The sequence below is a fragment of the Tiliqua scincoides genome, chromosome 4 (genome assembly GCF_035046505.1).
Source record: "Tiliqua scincoides isolate rTilSci1 chromosome 4, rTilSci1.hap2, whole genome shotgun sequence".
Taxonomy (NCBI): Eukaryota; Metazoa; Chordata; class Lepidosauria; order Squamata; family Scincidae; genus Tiliqua; species Tiliqua scincoides.
This window is the reverse complement of record NC_089824.1, coordinates 44,625,601-44,639,218: the sequence shown is the minus strand read 5'-3', so window position 1 is coordinate 44,639,218 and position 13,618 is coordinate 44,625,601. Positions and strand designations below refer to the sequence as shown.

The following is a 13,618-nucleotide window of genomic DNA, read 5'->3' as shown; positions in this document are numbered from 1 at the left end:
ATTGACAATTTGCCAGGGAGTGTACACGTTGCATCTGATCCATCAAGGGGAATAAATAATAATAATAATAATAATAATAATAATAATAATAATAATAATAATAATAATAATAGAGGTATTTCTATACCACCTTTCTTGGTCCTCAGATTTTTCCTTAGACTTTATTCAAGGTGGTTTACATAGGCAGGCAAATTAAATCCCAGTAGGGATTTTTACAATTTGAAAGAAAGTTTCTATCTTTCAAGAAACCACAACATTCAGCTGTTTCTTTCTTGATCTGGTCGCACATTCTGGCCTCCATCCTCCCACGCTCAGAGCAGATGGAATAGCTCGGCTCAACTTGTCAGCTGCTTCAAGGTCGCACGCTGCCGGTGGCCTCGAACTGGCGACCTTCGGATGTTATCTTCAGGCAAATGGAGGCTCAACCCTCTCTGGGAACAGAGAGTACAGCCTTGGGGACTAATGTAGTTAAAGGTACTGTCCATAGGAAGCTGCCTTATATTGAGTCACATCATAGGTCTTTCTCCCTCCATATTGTCAACACTTGCAGTGGTTTTCAGGCAAGGTCTTTCGATGTCCTACTTGGACATGCCAGGGATTGAATCTGATACTATCTGCATGCGTTTGCTGTTCTGTTGAGCCACACCTCTTCCCCATTATAGTCTTACAAAAAGAACCACAACCCTGTTTAGATGTCCATCCTTATGGGAAGATAAACATGTGAGGGTTTCCTAGGAGCATGTCTGCCTCTTCAGTGATGCATACACATTAGCTCTGCCCTGCTCATGATTAACCTTTTTCCCTCCTCATGTTCAGCATTTGTCCCAATGATCCCTCCTCATGTTCAGCATTTGTCACTTCAGTCAAATGGTGATTGTGGAGAGGGCATGTCTGTGTCATCTGAGGGGGATTTTCTAAGAGGCCTGGCTCCTCAGAAGCCCTCACATGTTCATCTTGCTGTGGAGATGCACTCCTCAGCAGCACTAATTTCTGTATTCTTGGCATACAGGGGCCTGTATGAAGCAGGGGCCCCCCACACACTGCCTGTGGGTCGCCCGTTTTTAGTCAGTTATCAGTTGTGTAATTTGTTCTGTCTGATTTTGAGTCTTGTATGTTTAAGCATGTTTAATATACCCAGGATCAAGTTTTTCATTAAATGATGTAAAAACATTGTTTCATACTCAAAGGTTATTCACCCTGAGGAGGTGCACAGTTTCTTCCTCTAGCCTTCCTTTTCATTATTCTAAAAGTAGTAAGGTTTTATATTTTGAAGTTCTCTGTTTTTATATAAGCAGATCATCTGAGTGGGCTGTGTTCCATGCATTGTGGTGACTGTTTCACAGACAGTTCTATGTTCTTCACAGCTTTTTGCTACTTCATACGTTTTTGGGGCTCATATCATTCTGCTGTTGTCTTTTTCTGCCAGTGGTCTGTCAGACCCCAGGATGTGGTAAGCAACCATCTTACATCAAGTGTGGGGTTATTTACTTTGCTTTACCATATTGAAAGTGTAGGAAAAGTCCATCTTGTGGCTTTTCAAGTTCAGAAACTGCCATTCAAATCAAGCCTTAGTTTGTATTTGTAGTAGGACAAGAGGGCAAAAGCAAGAGGATGTGGTCCTTCGAAGGACCTTAATTCATGATAGTAACTGTATCTTTTTATTTAAGGCTTGCAGGTTTTTAAACTACTTTTTTTATGTGAAACCAGATCTCACGGACAGAGGTTTTGGGGTTCAAGAAACTGCCTTAGATCTATTGGAGCCTGTACATAGCAAATCACATCAGCACACACAGGGAGACTGTGCTGATTTTGAACCCCTCTCGTCACCAAGTGTGGTGTGCAGGAGGCTTCTACAACCATTTTGGGACTGCTGTAGCATAATATGGTATGTGACAAAGCCTCTGTGTGTAAATGAAGGAACCGTACATTTTTCTGGATTCAAGTCTTTGTTAGAACATTATTTTTTTTAAATAATTATATCCTGCCTTTTCCCTCCCGGGCAGGAGATGCCTAAGATGGCCTCCAGAATTTTTTCTACAGATTAGTAGAATAGAAACAATAATGGGGCAGGAGATAAGTCCTCTGTGTCTGTTTCTTCTCTGTCTCCTTTTAGTTGCTGTTTTACTGTGCGGGGGAAGGGACACAGTTCCACTTTTATAGGCACTAGCAGATGGAGGTGATGATGATAACTTTACCTGGTTTTATTTTCTCCTTCTCTTTGCATGGCAGTTGGTGTTTCCCTGTCAGTGGAGGAGGAAGATGAATTGAATTCTGGCCACAAAATCATTGTTGTGGGTACCAGAAGATGGATTGGGGGGGGGGGGAAGAGAGATTAACCTTCCTTTCCAGCTTCAGGCTGTCCTTAAATTCAGATTGCTGCCACATCAGCCCTTTTGCAGATCCTGTCATCAGAAAGAGCCATTGCAGGGGTTCTCCTGTGTTAGAAAATATTTCCTATTCTCTTACTTAGGGCACTTTCAGGCCAGCTAGATTAGCATGATGGAGACCTGCATACTTATGTTTTAAAACATAAATTGCAGCATGTAGGCCCTGAACTGGATTAAGAGGGCAATGGCCAGAAAGGGGGAAAACTTTCATTTTTTGTCCCTGCCAGCGTCTAATCCCAGCTTTGGGGAGAAGAAGATTTCCACTGAGACCACAGCATGGGAGGAAAGGTTAAATATCCCTTCCATATGTGTCATGGTAAGCAAGCCACCAGCACCACTCCACTGCTATTTTACTTTTTTGAAAAGTTGGAAGTTTATGTCTTGTTTAAAATTCACACCACAGAGTTCATCCATGCCATGTAAAGCACTTTTGTGCCGCTCTTGCTGTTGAGGATGTATGAAAAACTAAAATGCAATTTTAGATGTGCTTGTAGAAGGCATGTTTATAATGACAATGCAGGAAGCAGAATTGCAACTGTGTTTCAAACTTAGTGATTTTTTTCCCTTGTCTCACCTCTGAACAAATGTATGCTATTAAAAATGCAGTTTTAGGCTTCCATCCACCAATGTTTTTTTTTCCTCTACATACAGAACTACCACAAGTATGGCTCCATTATACAGTTCCTCTTTCTTTTTTCATGAACATAAGCATCTGCAGCCAAGCTATTTCCTTCTCTGCCTCCACCCAAACTAACCAAAATGACCTGTGAAAACCTTGTCTATATCACTAAACCAAGATGAAGTAGTGGTTTGGGAGTTAAACCTGGAAAATCCCGCTTCAAATCCTCACTCAGCCATGAAGCTTCCTGGGTGACGTTGGGCCATTCACTATCTCTCAGCCTAAACTACCTCACAGGGTTGTTGTGAGGACAAAAGAAACAAAGGAACTATTTACACCACTCTGAGCTCCTTGGAGGGAGGGTAGTATAAAAATGTGGAAAGCACTAATAATAAGACACATTTCCTTTCTTCAAAGGGACACTTACAGGGTGACCAGATACAATGAAGGACCAAGTGCCTATACTTTTAACCAGTGTATAGAAAAGGGAATTTTGGCAGATGTACGTAGCTTTTTAAACCCTTCCATGTTGAGCTGCATTTCCCAAAATGCCCTCTTCTAAACAGCGGTTAAAGGTACGGGTACTCTGTCCTCCATTGTATCTGGTCACCCTGCACATGTATATACACCAGCATTGCTGCAGAACCTTGTCTGTGGGCAAGGAAGAGAGAACACAGTGAAGGATAGGTCAATGGGTGAGTAGGCAGGTAATGCAAAAATGGAGTTTACATGCTCTTGGATAGTCATCAATCATGTCATTATGGGATTACATCCAAATCTAGTAACAGGAACATGTGGACCAGCATCCAGGACAGTTTAGTTGTGGTCTGTCTTCTCACAAGGTGAAAGGGTGTGGTGACATCAGAAAAGACATAACTTCTGATTGGTAATAGTATACATTATCTGATTAAAAAGGAAGGTGACAAAGATTATAATGATGCTTGCACCATCAATGTACATGGGCTTATATCTAGAAATAGAGCCAAGGGAAATGACAGCACAAGAAAGAATGATGGCACAGTAAATGGTGAAAGAGTATGAAATTTCATGTAGGTTTAGTTGTAGGAGGGTGAAGGAACTTGAAATTTGTTCCAAAAGCATGACAGAAATGTTGTATCTTGAAAAGGAATTTGAAGGAAATAAGAGATAATGCAGATGATCTGGGAAGAAATTCCAGGCATGAAGAAGAAAGGGCAGAGTCATTTGAGGCAGTAGAAAACCTTCAGACAGCTGAGAGTGGGGGGGGGGGGTGGAGCAAAGGTCATGGATGGTAGTCTGATTAGACAATGCTATGCGATGAACACGTACTAGACTCCTAATCAATCATTAAGGCACTAGATTCACTTGTGGTTCCCGTCTAAATTCATGATGCACCCAAAATACAGCATTGTGAAGTCCCACTGATGACATTGTGGTGTTTGTCATGACTTAAAAGTGTTGAGTTTGGCTAAATCATGTCCTTGCTGTATTTATAGAGCATTCTGAACAATACTACTTTACCCACAAAATATCAATCTAGATTTTCTTTCACTTAGTGAAAATCCTCTTTGGTTTACTTAGTGACTTGGCTTTGAACGTTTGGCTTTGGTTCCTGTGGAATTAATCTTTTAGTATGTTTCATCACTTAATGTTGTCTATCAACTATAACAGCTCTTTATTTCTTTCCTTATAATGGGACTCACTTCAAATAACCAGATCAAGAATGTTTGATTATGAACAAAAGACTCTTGCTTCTTGGTAGCAACAGGGCTTGAAAAAACAAGTGTACTTCCTTATTCCATAAGGGAAAAGGGTTTAAGTGTTACCTAAGCGTTTAGTTTCTTTTTTAAGTTGAAAATAACTTCATAGCCTTTCTCAAATGTTATGGGTACTGTAGCTAACAGCAAGAGCCAAAAGCGTGATTCAGGTCTGAGCTCTCTCATGTGGAGGTCTGGGGGGCCCATGATCTCTCAGTTTTATGATCACCCCTACAAAGATAACAGGGACCTAGGGCCCAATCCTATCCAAAGATCCAGTACCGATGCAGCCATGGCAATGGGGTGTGCACTGCATCCTGCAGTGGAAGGGCAGCCATGGAGACCTCTTCATTGCAGTTGCATCAATGCTGGGAATTGGATACAGTTGGGCCCCTACTTACATTATCTCAGTAATATGTAAAACAGCTTTGTGTATGAACTACTTTGAGTATTTAAGACATTTCAACAAGTAATTTTTACACCACAGATTACATGCTCCATGTGGATTACAGATGCCAATCTATGGAAGATCTATCTACTGCTTCTGAGAAGAAAGCCTCATTGAGGTCCTGAGCATAAACTTCCCAGTTGCGGAGCCAAATAAGCACTTTGGTTCTTGAGGGACCTACCGGCAACGAAATGATTGGGCCAGACATCTTGAGTGACTGTTTAGAAAGATTCATGATGAGAATTACTGAACACAACCTACAGCCCATTTTCAGCATTATTCTGTGGTGATGATGACAGTGAAGAGAGTTTTCTGCCACTATCGCTTCAGTAGAGAGTCATCCAGATGGGTTTTTCTCAGTGGTGCAGCCATCTTTCATCTAGACCCGCTGAAAATACTTCAGTGGCCTGATGTGACAAATTTGCTAGATACTTACAGCCCAATCCTGAGCTCCCATGGCGTGCAGCTTCAGCAGCACCGAAAATGGCTGCAGCCGATCCTATGTGCCATGGGCTACCGCAGGCGGCACCTCGGGAGAAGGGAACTTTCATCCCCTTCTCCCAGGTAAGGGAAGTAGCCCCGCAATGGGTCTACTCAATTCACTGCCGACCAAAAGGTCAGTGGTGAGGTAAAGGCGTTCATGTAGAGCAGGGGTGCCCAAACCCCGGCCCTGGAGCCACTTGCGGCCCTCAAGGACTCTCAATGTGGCCCTCAGGGAGTCGCCAGTCTCCAATGAGCCTCTGGCCCTCTGGAGATTTGTTGGAGCCCACACTGGCCCTTTCAGCGTGAGGGTGACTGTTTGATCTCTTGCATGAGCTGTGGGATGAGGGCTCCATCTACTGCTTGCTGTTTCATGTCTGTGATGCAGTAGCGGCAGCAAAGGAAAGGCTGGCCTTGCTTTGTGCAAGGCCTTTTATAGGTCTTGAGCTATTGCATTCATATAGCATATACTCATTCATATAAGTTCCTCTTTAATATATTCATTTATGTAAACTTATGTAAATTTATTCAAATTTTAAATGTAAATTAATTCTTTTTCCCCCTGGCCCCCGACACAGCATCAGAGAGATGATGTGTCCCTCCTGCCAAAAACTTTGGACACCCCTGGTGTAAGGCACCAAGCCCTACACGAATGGACAGGATCTGGTGCAGCGGAGCTCCACTGGACCCGTCTCCCTCCCTCCCCGCTTCCTTCCCTGGCACGCTTCCCCCGCCTCCCGTCTCCCCGTCATGCTTCCTCCCCGCCTTCTCCCCACCCTCTGCCCACCTCCTGTCCCCCGGTCACGCCTCCTCCCTGCCTCCCTCCATGCCCCCACTTTCTTTACCGTGGCTCCGCAGTCTGTGCAACCGCCAAGTGGCAGAGGCCAGGCGCCCACCTGGCGCTAGCCCAGTGCCGGCCAGCGCTTGACTAGCACGGGTGCTGGCCCAGCGTTAGGCCTTGCAAACGTACCATAACGCAGACATACACGCCGGCAGTAAGCTGGTGCATCGAGCTTAGGATTGGGCTCAAAATCTCTCATGCCTGCCATGAATTGGACTCTGTACTAACAGATCCATCTGATGTATTCTCTACATCTGTCCTGTTGTTATGAATTCAAATTGTACAGCCTGAGGATAAGGATTGGATTCTTGGAAGTGTGAGGCTGGGTGCGTAGCTGCTGGATCCTTGCCCATCTTGGCTAATAACAGTTGTCTGGGGGAGAGGGGGAACTGGCCATGCAGTCAAGAAGGGTCATAATTTTTCTTGGGGGAGGGCAAGGCACAGTGGTCCACCCTCTTCTGAAGAGACCCTCCCTCAATACTGACAAATAAAAAAGGGATCATTACCAGCTAGTTTCTAGCCTCCCAAGGACCAAGTGGATTTGGAGAGCAGAGTTCATCAGACTGAACATATTCAAGTTCTAAATCTAAAGTGGCTGTGGATCAATTTGTATGTTGTCTTAGCACTAGGAATTTGTGCATACTTAAGACTTTTTGTCACTAAACAAAATGTATCACCACATGAGTCACATGGAACCACATTCATGCAATCATACACTTCCTGTAGCTCTACACAAGTGGCAGTGATCCCAGGGGGTAGTGCTGCACTTGTGTAGGAATTAACCAGGCAACCCACATGGTTGTTGCTTGTACACATTTCCAGTGTGTATAGGCTCTGCAGCAAGGACACACATTTTCTCAGCAGCTAAAAAGACATGTAAGCTGGACCTCAGATTCATGCATTTGAGACTGCTGTGTCTACATTACTTTATTATAACATCATGAACAATGGTGGTCAGTTAATGGAACGCAAACATATTGATAATGGTATATAATACAGTGTAGGCTGAAACCCTACTGTATCTTAGAATTAAAAAAAAAAAAAAAAGCTGGCACCAGTATCTCACCTATGGTGAGTACCTGAATTATATTCATGCAGACTATTTGCATTTTCAAATCAGGTGGGAAACTAGAATTAGTAAAAGAAACTATTAGAGCTGTTGATTCAGCAGAAGAGAGCAATTCAAATACATCACATAGATAAATACGGAAAATGTACTTTAATCTCTACTTTCAGAACCCCCCAAATGAAAACACACACTTGGACAACTGTAAAAATAAAAATATTCACCTGCATCTTTAAGCATGTCTGTGCAGAGTTAATGTCAATAGGACCAACAACTTGGGGCACAATCCTAACCAATTTTCCAGCACTGACCTAGCTGTGCCAATGTGGCGTGCACTGCATCCTGCAGTGGAGAGGCAGTCAAGGAAGCCTCCTCAAGGTAAAGACATGGTTGCTACTGTACCTTGGGTCTGCATTGCAGCTAGGTCAGTGCTGGAAAGTTGGTTAAGATAGTTAGAATTTTATTTTTAATATGTTAGAATTGATGCTACTATGGTATGTGACTGTATTGGGGAAAATGAGCCCCCCAGACCCACATTGAGCCAGACTCAGCTCCACCTGAGCCCTCCGAAGGGGAGTGAAGCTGCACTCCAGTCCCCTTCAGAAGGAGAAAGGGGTGGAAAATCACAAATTTGATGGTCTGCAATTTTCGGTATCAGCAAGGGATTCCAGAACGGATATGGAGGCCCCACCTGTATATGCTTTTAACAATGATAGTAAATGGGACTTACTCCTGGATAAGTGTGGGTAGGATTGCAGCCTATGATGGTTAAAAATTTTCCTGCTTGATGATGTCACTTGATGATGTCATGACATCACTTCCGGTGAGTCCTGACAGATTCTTATTCTAAAAACTGGGTCCCGGTGCTAAAAGCTTGAGAACCACTGTTCTAGACTGAAGAGCCCCAAATGCTGTAGCCTTTCCTACAGGGAAGTGTCCTAGCCCAGTAATCATTTTGGTTGCTCTCTTCTGCAACTTTTCCATTTCTGTGATATCCTTTTTGAGATGTGGTGTCTGTACATGGGTTGTGAGTGCTTGCATGCCTCTCAGGATGGTGATGCCTTTCAAAGGACTCCAGGGGGGAGGCTCTGCCTCACCTGCCTCCCCACCCACCTGCATTGTTGCCAACTGCTAATTATATATTATGTGCAGTCATTCTTTGCCCAGGACCTCCTGCCACTGATCCTTATCTACATTGTCCTTGAGCCCCTCCAATCAACAAAAAAGCAAGAGTTCTCTTTGCAATATAACACTGGGGCAGTCTTTTTTCTCTCCACACATTTAACAGTTCTAGCTTTGCAACTTGATTGACCTTGCCTCCCTTGTGAAACCAACACCTACACTTTGCCCATTTCACAGAAAAGGAAACAGAGGTTGGAACACACTGATTTGCACAGGGACCACACAATGGCCACAGTACACTGCAAGTGTTACACAGGATTAGGCAAATCAGTGTTGCATTGTGGTCAGTGAGAGCGCAACCCTATGCATGTCCACTCACAAGTCAGTCCCATTATAGCCAATGGGGCTTACTCCTGAGTAAGTGTGGATAGGATTGCAGCCTGAATCCATGCCAATGGGGCTTACTCCTAAGTAAGTGTGGATAGCAGTCTGAATCCATGCATTGCCTTTGTGGGGATATGTAAGAAGAATGGGGCTTACTCCTAGGTAAGTGTGGATAGGATTGCAGCCTGAGGGCCCAATCTTATCCAACTTCCCAGCTCCTGTGTAGCCACAATGCAGTCCCCTAGTAAGGGAACAAATGCTCCCATACCTTGAGAAGGCTCCAGTGACTGCCCCTCCACCACAGGATGCGGCACACACACCCCTGACACATCAGCACCAGCACTGGAAAATTGGATTGGATTGGGTCCTGAATCCATGCCATTGGCTTTGTGGGGATATGTAAGAAGAAGATAGTTCCACTTGCAGGCAACTGGATCCCCCTTGGTGACTGGCCTCCTTCCAGCATTCTTATTCCCCTTTCTCAAGGAACAAGGAAGGTAAAGTATTATTTATCTTGGAATGAAACCCAGAGAATAACCATCACCCACCCAGGTCACACCCCCACCCCCACCCCCACGCCCTCCTCATTCGTGGCAACCAGCTCAGAGCCCAATCCAATGCCCGTCTACTCAGAAGTAAGTCTCATTAGAGTCAGTGGAGCCGACTCCCAGAAGAGAGTGGCTAGGATTCCCTTTGGCACTCCTCCCCGGCGTGGGAAAGCGCCCTCGGTTCTGCGGCACCCCGGGGCAGGCGGATCGTGGCGCCCGCCCCCTGGTTGATCGGGAGGCCAGCGCAGCCCTTCCTCGGGCTCGAGCTCCCCCTCCCCCCTATGCAAATATCCCCTGACCAGGAAGTCAGCTGCGAACTCTCAGCCCGGGCAGCCGGTGCAAGTCGCAGAAGTTCCCCTGCAGAGGAGGCGCGGGGCTGGGCTGGGCGCACGGAAAATGAGGGTTGCTGCTTCTCCTGCAGCGGATTTTCGGTTCCCCGTTTGCAGGCTGCTGGGGGCTCAGAGGCGCTCCTGAGAGCTGGGCTGTGGCTCCCTCCAGCCTCTGGGCTGACTCGCGGTGGACTTCCCAGGCTGATCTCCACCGCCACGTTGAGGACAGTAAGTTCTCTCGCCCTCCCTTCCCTTGTCCGACTTTACTTCGGAGGACTCCTGTTCAGTGACCTGGTGAGGGGCTTGCAGGGAGGAGACAACCAGGCTCAGCTTTTCTCTGCTCACCAGCCAGGCTGAATCTGGTCTCCTCCTGCCGCTTCATCTACCCTCCCCCTTATTGCCAGGTGGCAAATCTGTGGAAAGAAGGCTGGACCCTGTTCTGGGTTTCTCTCTACGTGGAGAATTTCTCTTGCAGGCGGGGCTGCGCCAGGTGTGTTGAGACACCAAACCGGGTCCTTGATCCTGTTCAATGGAAGGACCAAATGGGCGCGCAGACTTCTCAGCGGTCTCTTTACTTTGCCCATCAAACATAATCTGCAAATAAACTGGCATGTCTGGGGGGGGGGGAAGACTTCATGCGACGAAGTGACTGACCATATATATTTAGATCTCCTACTGGGATCTGTATGGGTGGGGACTGTGTGGTTCAATGGGTAGAGCATTCTGAGAGGCTTGGGATTCCTTTCAGTCGTGGAGTGGCTTTGGTTGGACAGCCCCCTCTGTTCATTCCCACTCTTGCCTATGGCTGCAATCCTAACCACACTTTCCTGAGAGTAAGTCCCATTGAACAAAATAGGACTTGCTTCTCAGTCGACCTGGTTAGGATTGTGCCCTATGTGTGGTAGATCTGGTAAGCAACTTGTCAATATTCTGTTCTACTGCTATATACTGAATTGTATAGATGCTATAGGTGGCTAGATTAGTAAAGGATTAGTCATCTGTCTTAAGGTTGATTTTTTTATCAAATCCAGAGATCTGTGTATCTCTTCTCTTCGCTCCCTCCCCTTCTTAAATTTAAAGCTTGAAACCACGGAATATGAAACATGTGGGGACTGGGAAGCACACTTTCATAAAGAGGAAGTGTGGTACTAAATGGACAGTTTGTGCTTTTGACCCCTAGAGGAACTGTTCTCGAACAGCAGATAAAGGCATGTTACAGTACATGAGTCAAAAAGGAAGTCTGTGTTAGTGTCACAACACTAACACAACACTCTTCCTTTAGCCAGGGAGCAGGTGCAGTCATCTAGATCAGGGGTCTCCAAACTTTTTGGCCAGAGGGCCGCATCAAATATCTGGCGCAGTGCTGAGGGCTGGAAAAAATTTTAAATATAAAATTTAAATAAATAAATTAGAGATGGAACTTAGATGAATGAATAAATGAATGAGTGGGCTCATTCACTCAGCCTCTCCAGCCCTCAGAACACCCTCCAGATCAAATCAGAGTACAACTCTGGTCATGTACAGTCGAATGGGCCAGAGGCTTTCAGGAGACAAGAGGCTGGTCGCGGGCTAGATAGAGGCTTGCTGCGGGCCGCATCTGGCCCCTGGGCTGCGGTTTGGAGACCCCTGATCTAGATGAATCTCATGTGTGGCTCATGAATTTTAAAAGACATCCAACTTCTTGTGTGAGTGCTTCCAGTGGCGTCACTAGGGTTCATGTGGTGGGCATAGTGATGTACTATCACTCCACCGTCACTGGTTTTTTGGCTGTACCTTTTGATAGAACAAAGATAGAACACATTCTGCATGAAATTACACATTGATTGATATATAACATGATGGTATTATTCTTCCAAATTGGATTTTAGTTATTTTGGTCACTAGTGGTGTCTCACACACACACACACACACACCAGGGTGTCAACTTACTAACACCTTATTGCAGCAGTTCTCAAACTTTTAGCACTGAGACCCACTTTTTAGAATGACAATCTGTCCAAGATCCACCAGAAGTGATGTCATGGTGAAAGTGACTTCATCAGGCACATTAAAATAAATAAGTATAAATAATTAAAGTAAAACAGATAATTAAATAAGCAGAAGCCAGCTCTGGTCTGCCAAGTGAATTTCCTCTGTATCCTGCCTGCAGTAACACCCCCCTCCAAAATCAGTAAGGTTTTCAGCCCTCCCCTCCCAGTGCCCACTTCAATTTAAGAACTTCTGTTTAAACCAGATCACTATCAGGATCCACTGGCTTTGCAAGTCTCAAAAAAGTTCACCATATCAGCTGAAGCCTCTGTTTTTATTGGGTGGGGGGGAGGCTGCCTTCTGGATCATTTGTTGAGCTCCATTTCCATCAGATCAGGACCATTCTGGTGGCTTCACATTCCCCTTTGCCTGGCCTGACCACCAGCCAAGGCACGTTTGCTTACTTGTGAGTAAACGCTACTGTGAGGCTTAGTTTCACTTTCCATAGGGCTCAATACATTTATCTGCTTGGAGGGAGGGACTTCCTTCTCAGGTGTTTTTGGGGGCTGCATTCATTGGATCAGGACCATTCTGGTGTCAGTGGATTCCTCTTATCCTGCCCTTTCCGAAGGACTAAGGCAAGGTCACCTACTCATGGGTAAACATGTGATACAGCTCTGTTTCACTTTCCACAGGGTGCCATGCATTTTTTGTTCTCCGGTTTTTCGGTCACAACTTTTGATAGAAAGGAGATATTTCACTCTGGTTTTTTTGCATTGCATTCAGCTGGAGATTCCACAACCAGTGGTATATAACATGACAGTATTACTCCTAACCACCGTGATTTTTGTGCGTCAGTCTCCCTGTGCGCATCACCTGGTGTGGCCCGCACCACCTGCACACCCCTAGTGACGCCACTGAGTGCTTCATAAGGGTGGCTCTCATTTCTAATCTTCCAGTTGGGGGGGGGTTGCAATTTTCTATTATTCTTTGCTTCTAGAAGCTATATGCATTCATAAGGTTATCAATATATTTTTTTCCCCCATTAGGATTATCTCCGATAATGGAGTTGAATGGTACAATGCATACATTTTGCATTGCACCCCATTCATTCAATCTGTTACATGGTCAACTGAAGAAAAAAAATTCACAAACATGAAGCGAGTGCTATTCAGTTCATCACTTCTGAGTGCTGGTCTTGGGGTCTGAATGTGGTTTCATTTTGTTTCCTTCTAGTCCTGTTGGAGTCGAAGCAACACTGATCCTGCTACTTAGATTTCTGTAGTTTTGCTATTTGAGACTTTCTTTTACATCATCTTTCACAACACTTGCCATAACCAGCATCAGAAGAGGGGTCCAGGGGATATGCCCTGACCAGGCATGCAGCTCCCACCTCTATGCCTCCCCTTTGCTGGGCCATTGAAGGAAAGGTACTTTCCAATCAGCTTGGAGTGCTTTCCTTTATTGTCTATCAAGATATATAAAGAGCATTTTCTCATGGGCTCACTTCCATCTCCATCAAAATCAAGAGGACTTGTTTTAGGGGGAAAAAATGTTTAGGATGGGAATCAATTTGAAGTAATATTTTCTTTAGAAGTCTGTGTGGAACAAAGCTCAACCCCCCAAGCCCAAAAACTACTTTATCCGTCTAGTTGTTCCCTCCCCATATATATTTTTTTCTAATATCTTT

General features: G+C 45.0%; 1 protein-coding gene across 2 annotated transcripts in view; it reads left to right on the top strand.

Annotated features, from left to right (window-relative positions):
- Positions 1 to 9,970: 9,970 nt before the first annotated feature.
- The window catches only part of LYN (LYN proto-oncogene, Src family tyrosine kinase), a 55,197-nt gene continuing 51,549 nt past the window's right edge, over positions 9,971 to 13,618 (top strand). For both annotated transcript variants that reach the window (XM_066622905.1, XM_066622904.1), the window contains exon 1: positions 9,971 to 10,188. The gene's annotated coding sequence lies outside the window, so the exon portion shown is untranslated. The remainder of the gene's footprint in view (positions 10,189 to 13,618) is intronic.